A 7,872-nucleotide genomic window follows, 5' to 3' on the forward strand; every position below is an offset into this window, starting at 1 on the left:
TGTTCTTGGTCAAAACGCACACGATACAAAAAACAGTTTTGGCTGTAAAAACACTTTATAGCTTGAAAATAAGAATCATCATAGCAAGTTCCGGGGATGGTGTTTTGGAAAAAAAAAATGTCATATTTGTATACCTATTGATGCCCTTTCAAGCCATATAATAGGTCTTATTTGTATCGATGCTGTTTTTTTTGGGCATTCTCCTTTCCTTTTGTTCAGTGCCAGATGAGGGTCGAGCAAGGGGAATGCAAGTGCTCTCTCTTACCCCCTTCCGAAGGCGCCTTTCATTAGAACAATGATTAAGTAAAACAACTTTCTTTCATACAACCAATAATGATCACACATCGTCAGGAAGATCGGCTCAAAGTTTTCCAAATAGCCTTTATCCCTGCAACTCAACTATAAGATGATACGACACCAACATCTAAAGATTCAATTCAACATCTACTTGACCACAGTAATTGGCTATAAAATGCATGTTAATGGCCAATTAATCATCTGGGCAATTAAATTCGTCTCTGAACACACATTTCGCATGGCTAGAGGGTTTAAAGAAACAAGAAAAACACAGAAAAAATCGAAAACCTTATATTCCAAGACATTGCGCTTATCCTAGTATAGCATGAAGTCAAGTACTCCAACTCTTCGTCCCTTGCTTTGGTTCAGCTCAAGATGATGTTCCCATTGATTTTTCTACACGATCGACAGTAATCAATAATCGCATTCTATGAAAGCAGATCACCAGCACTATCAACATAGGTAACCATCATGACCAGGACCAGCGCCATCCAATTCAGTACAGTTGCATGTTGGATTCACCGTCCTTATAACATTTAACGATGAGAATCTCTTGACTCTACTGCAAGTATTAGCTTTGCTTTTGGCTGGAAGAGATGATAAAAAAAACTGACCAAGATAAAGATACTTTCCTGCGGGAAGACCCTGCCATAAAATATTTGCATAAACAGGGAAGCTAATTCGGACCTCTCTACATACAAATGTGCTGCAATCTAACGGTTAATTTGCATAACTTAAGTGGCCTTAGCTGGCGTGCTGCACATGAGCCATGGTCCTATACTTGCATTGTTGGTGTGCGCGCAGTCCACTGCACCAGCGCAGCACTGCTGATCTTTGATTTATGGATTGCGCTGGTCAGAATATATCTGTAAGTCTGTCCAAGAGATGCCGAGCGCAAATGCACGCATACCTATATGATGGCGGTGACTGTGGTGGTGGCGGCGACGCTGGGGATGGCGTTTGGAGCACAAGCTTGCAGGAACAGTGTTTGCGATTCTGCGTCCGCCGTGGTCGTTGCACAGTTTTGTTGAACATATGTTCACTGCCAACGGAAATAGTCAAGACATGCATTTTTTTTTATTCGGTTGCTACATATAGTAAGTTGGACTTTGTTAGGCATTTTATGTTTTGGCGAGGAAGCGTGTGGTCAAGCGGAGTATGGTGGTCGTGGTGATGATGGTGGCGGGGGTGGCACGAGACGGCTACGGCAGCTTGCGTTCGCGTGAATTTTGGTTCGTGTCGTGTGGCGGCGGCATGCGGTCAGTGGTAACACTGCACTTTGTGAAAATTGTTCAATGAATAGCGCAATCGAGTTGGAAATATGCGGAATTTTTTTACTGCCGCGGTGCACGAAGAAATTGCTTGCCCCAGGTCATGCAATTTTGGGGAAGCAAAAAGCATTTGTGCGATGAAATTGAATTGGCATGTTAGGGATCAACGAGAGAGAATTTGACTTATATAAGTGAAACAGACATGGTAGGAATTTATCTAAATGAGTTTTGAAAGACGAAAGATTTAAATCACTTGGGTACGTACATATATTGCTTAAATATTGATGCAATCATGCTTATCAAAACAATGATTAAATTTTATAATTAATTCACTTTGAAGTGACAGTGAGTAAACCCAAGTTAATTGACAGTTACTTAGAAGAGGACCAAATGTATTGAGTACAAGATTAATATTGTAAAAAAAAATATGTGATAGTTTGAGCCATAATTGTTTAAGAGAGTCCTTGGGCTAAATACTTGCTCCAAACTTCAGTCACTGAAAAATTCGAAAAAGCTATAGATGTTCACCAGGGAAGAGTCTTAAGTCCTCTACTCTTTATTACAGTTCTTGATTCCCTGCTTGAAGGCAAATTTGATGGACCCAACAGTGTATCTGCTAAATTTTCCTGAAAGTGAAAATCATATGTTTCTGCAAGAGCGCTCGACGTATGTGTGGGGTAGTTATTCTGGAAGAAAATGTGTACTGCAAAAGTGCGTGCTGCTCGTAATAAAGTTAACGGAAGCTGAGATAAAGATGCTTCGTATGATAGCAATAGTAACAAAGTCTGATCGAAATAGAAGTAGGTAAAAATATCCGAGAACGCTAACCTGTCAAAAATAACAGATCTCAAAAAATAGAACACAAACATTAAGTTGGTGTTGCAATATTCAAAGAAGAAATCATGAAGACCCTGTCATACAAGGTTCCAATAACCGAGAAGTAAGAAAAAAAAAGGTAGACCTAAAAACCCAGTATAGGGAAATGTTTTCCCAGCATTCAACTGGGCTCAGAAATGGAACAATGCAAAACTGGAAAGCTTGCTGTTGGTTTCTGAAGTCAACCCGGCGAGTCCCACAGGCACATAACTAGTGTGAAGCAGATAAGTGCAACAGTTATGATCCCTTCGATATCCTGGTGTATAAGAGCGCCAGTTAAGTGAAGAAGAAGAAGATTATATTATTTTAATATATATTAGATACATAATTAAGCCAATAAATGAATTGCCATGAACATTCTACGTGAAAACTGTTTCAACACATTAACACTCAGTCACTGACGAAGCATTGTACGATAGAAGTACACAACACACCTCTAACAGCCATCACATCGCCACCTAAATTTAAACACTTCCTGGTCTTGCCATCCATCAGTATTATGATTTTAAGAAAACATTTCAACGACCACCAAAGACTCTGTTTTTATGCAAAAGTTCGTCAGCGCGTCGCCCTCATCCACTCACTTAGATACCCATCTGTTCCATTCTTGAGAAAATTCTATCTATAATGTATGCAAGCAAACTAAACAGTCATCCATTGAAATGAATAATTTTCACCGCAAATTGAATGCCAATTTGGTTTAGTGTAACCAAATCAAATGCGGAACTTCATCACACTGATGCAGCAGCGCAGGGAATCGCGCAAGAAGCATCATGTTTGCAAAACATGATCTCTTAATTGCATTATCATCGGGATCACACACATCATGTATCTTTCAATGTATCTATGCATTTGCAGATCTATCTTTCTGGTGTGCGGTCTGGACCTCGATTACAAACTCCGGACTCCGTGTAATAGCCGGTCATTTGGTGCGCATCACTGCGACTTAAACCTAGCGAAGCTACACATACACTTTGCCATAGATAGATAGGAATCTTTTTGCTAAATGTATCTAAGTATCTTTTAAAAGTTTTTTTTTGTTAGTCTTTACTATTGGACAGCAGTGCAGGAACGATGGTTGTGGCGGGTGGAAGCGTGGCGGCCGGTGCTCGTGCAATCATTCGACTCAGTATCGGAGTCCTTTTGGCTGGTTGCAAAAACACATGACAGCAATAATGCAGCTTTTTACACATAACATGCAAATTATTATTGCGTTCTCCGACCATAAATGAAAACCATCCTAGGGGGTAGTAGGAAAACTAAACAACACAAACCGGGTCAGGCGGACAGAGCAGAAGGAATTTTATTGCAACACACACTCGATTTTATGAAGTGAAGGTCTTTAGGCCGCACATATGTACAACCTAACCACGCGACGGATACAACCGAACGCACTCACATATCGTTGATCTTTCATTTAAATGAAAAATGTGGCCTCTGTCCATCTCGGTCTGAACCGATCATCGGCCGATTTAATGGTTAGTTAGGCACTAGTATTGTAGATGCAAACACATAAGATATATATATATGTATTTATATATATATAATGTATGTAATTTGAGGCAATAATAGTATTAGAAGTAGGAGTTCAGAGTTGGAATGGAACTAATCAAGCAGATGTATACCACGCCTCAACGCGCAATCACTTTCAAAATTTAAAAATTGTTAATTCATCTATTATGTATAAAATACCTGTCCTATATTCATAATTGGAAGACGAAATTTTGGGCTTTACAAAAAGGTATAGCACATTGTTGTAGGTTTTGATTTTTAATAATTTTTGTTCCAAATTAAGTCAATTTTTTTTTAATTACCCCTCCCCGCTAAAAGAGGAGGAAAAGACTCCCCCTCCCATACGATTTTTTTCTTGTCTCGATCCAAGCTACACGCTCTAGCTTTTTAGCACATTCCTTCTGAATAACTCTGTATATTGAAGTCACGAACTGTTATGTTTTAATTCACAAAGAATATACTCAGTGGAATGATTTTCTTCGTATTTTACGACACTCGGTTTTAATTCTTGTGACTCATAGATCTCAAGAACAAAAAATTTGACTGTTTTCTATATTTTTCTTAGGTGAGATTTATTACAATTGTAATTCTGCTGACTCTATATCTATAGCCCAAAGTAACATGTGTTGTGAGTTGTGACTGCTTAAATTTGAAATACCTCGACCAATTGGCAATTAAACCAAAATTTTATATATAAATTTATTTAAATGCCAAATCTCTCGATAATAATGCCAAATTTGGGAAAATTTGCAGCTTCTAACATTCACTAAACATGTTTTGAGATAAAACTTATTTTGAAATTAGTGAATGATATGGCCATAAGTTTTTTTCTTAAGTTAAGGGAAAAGGGGTTGGGGTCGAAATTCTGTATGTTGCAAAATTCTATATTCAAAATGTGCAAAATGCTGTACAAGCGAAATTTTAAAAGTCAAAATTCTGCATGGCAAAATTTTGGTTGGTTCAAATACTGTAGGTATTTCAGAATTCTGTACATCAAAATTCTGTAAAAATGCTGTAAAAAATATAGTTTTGATAATGTAATAAATGAATCTTGTGGGCTTTTTTAGATGATTTGGAACTTTCAATTTTTCGTATGTTTCCATAGGTACTTGCAGTTAGGCTTTGTTTTCTTTTTTTGAAATTTTTCGATTTGAAACGTCTTCGGTCCAGTACTTGAGCTCTTGTTCTGAATTTGTATTCCTGAATCTAAAATGTTTAGCTATTGATGGTGACGATGCACATGTGTTTTTTTTATGACGCCAATGTTTTTAAAATTTGATTTTCTGAAGGATCAGGTCTGTAACCCCGACATGCCCTTCCCACCTCCCTTAGATGAAGCCCTGTTCATTTCAGTTAATTTCTCAAACTAGAAGAAACTTTGAGTTGTTTTCAGGGTGATACTTTCGAAAAATGTATAGTTTTTTTTTTCTGAAATTCATTTAACTGAATGTAAATGAATGTAAACCAGTAAAAGACTTCAAACTCATTTGATTTGAAACTTCCTGTTTTAGAAACTCGTGATAAAACAATTTTAAACTTGAAAGTTCTTATGTAAGAAGCAATTGGTTTCAAGATCCCAGTATGGTAATAGCTATTACCTTTAAAATCAAGTATAAATTCAGTTTAATTGCTCAGGATATGCTTATGGTCGTATTTTATTCTTGATGCTAATGACCTACGAAATATTATAACCATTTTTTTTAAATCTGCCATTATATGCAAAATAAACATAACCTTCAAGAAATATTAACCAACGATTCTTTTTTAAAGAGAGGATAATTTTCTTCTATTGAGAAAAGCTGATTTTTTTTTAATAAATTTCGCCATTTTCTCAACAAAGTCTTGCAAAATTTTAATAAAAAAAACGCCTCTCAATCGTTTCTCGTATTTCATTTGTTATCAGTAAATTAAAATTGGCACTTAATACGTTCCAAATCAGGTACTTCGCACCAACGAAAGATCATGAGATGTCATGCACGTAATCCCACACGCCACCTCACAAAACGAGCAAATCCACGGAGCCAACAAACGGCCCCTATGGAACATTCCTTGCAAATAAGTTAACAAAAACAATTTCATACGAGGATTTCTTCTTCGGCAATACTAAGGACACGATAACAGAGTCTCTACTCGATAACGTCCTGATCATGTAAGTACATTAAATTAAAACAGCGAGGTCTCTTGGGTTGGGACGAGGCCGAGCGCCGAGCGAGGGTTCCTCTTTGAAAACTTGGGCAAAACCTTATCAGCTTGTGTGCCAAATGACTGTGTGTGTTGATATGACCACGGTGTATATAACACATTAAAACTCTCAATTTTACAAAATGAAAACAAGTTAATAAATAATCGCTCACAAAAAAATACCTCAGATTGCAGTCATAGTTGGTTGGCTGGTCCCTGGGTTGGTTGGTGGCTTCGTTGGTAACAAGAAGACTGATTCTACCAGGAAAAATGACTTTGTCCTCAATGCAAACTGCAATTATTGACAGCGATTTGCAGTCTGGAATGGTATTATCACTGCGATTCTCAAGGCGTTAAAATAAAAAAAATGGTTAAAGTAGCTCTCGCACGCTGGTGATGATGAAGGGACACACTAAAGCCATGAGTCAGGTTTTAAAACAGGATCCACTACTCTGTTTGTCGCCTGAAGTGTGTCGTCGGACATTATTTGAACAAAAAAATGAAATATTATTCAGTGATAAATTGCCCCGGCTAGCCTGGTTGAATGGGTTGGCTGCAGCAGCCTTCAGTTTGTTTTAATGAAGAGCAAATATGATGCACAGATTGCTTGCTTCAGTCTCTATCGGTTGAAGAGTCTTTCATGGCTCGTTATCATTTAATAAAAAGCCTCCTCTAAGGAAATTCATTTTTTGTTTTCTTTAGGCTGCAGCCCCGTAGTAACGACTTTTACTGATGAAATATCTTTTCTTACTATATCAGCTATACGTACTGTTATTTTTCTTTTTAATTTACATGCAAAAACGCTCAACAGCTCTAACATGGACTTTAATACTTGATTTAAACATCCGTAGGTATTATTGAAACCCCAGTTAAGATAGGTAGTGCTTGCCAAGAAAAGAAATGCTAATTATTTTAGGGATTTGACTCTTCATCAAAATAGAAATTTGTTTTTTTTTTTAATGTAACTCTTACTGAATTTAATATTTTCGCTATGCTTGATCAGTAAGAACACGTATAGCGTATATATTTCTACATTTTTGTATTTAAAATTTAAAGCTATTTATAACACATGAAGTTGGCACCCACAAATGCTAATTTTTTCAAACCTGCCTGGTTCGATTGCCCATGGTTAGCCCAGGATAGCACAAGTTTTTTTTTTTGTTAGTCCACCCTTAGTTCTAAAATTATAACGGAATTATTTTTTTTTTGCCTCAAAAATAACAAAAAATAATTTTTGTATTCAGTTCAGGTTTTGCACTGTGTTAGTTAGTTAGCCCAGTATAACCCAACTTTTATTTTCGCTATCCTACAAAGCATTAGTTTTAATATCACCTCACAAAAAAAAAATAGTACGCATACACCATAGTGAACTTTTTTTAATTTATAATTTAGAAAAAGTATGGGCAAATGTTATTTATTTGCCTTAGAATTGTAACTTGATTGAATGAAGTCCATACAACATTTTCCTGTTAGAAGCTTAAGTTGATTTGTTTCATTTCACTTAAAAACCACAAAAACAAATTTCAAATGTCAACAAATGATTTTTAAGAAATTGATAATTTGAAACAAATTGTTTGTCATAATTTTTGACCTAAGGGCTACAGAAAAAAAAGTGATTTAATTTGTTGGAATAACCAAGATTAGTTGATAAAGGTCACACACCATTTTATATTTCTTGTTTCTTTTGAAAAATGTTCATACCAGTGGATTTACTTTTTCTAAATTATACCTAGGT

This window comes from Episyrphus balteatus, chromosome 3 (genome assembly GCF_945859705.1).
Source record: "Episyrphus balteatus chromosome 3, idEpiBalt1.1, whole genome shotgun sequence".
NCBI lineage: Eukaryota > Metazoa > Arthropoda > Insecta > Diptera > Syrphidae > Episyrphus > Episyrphus balteatus.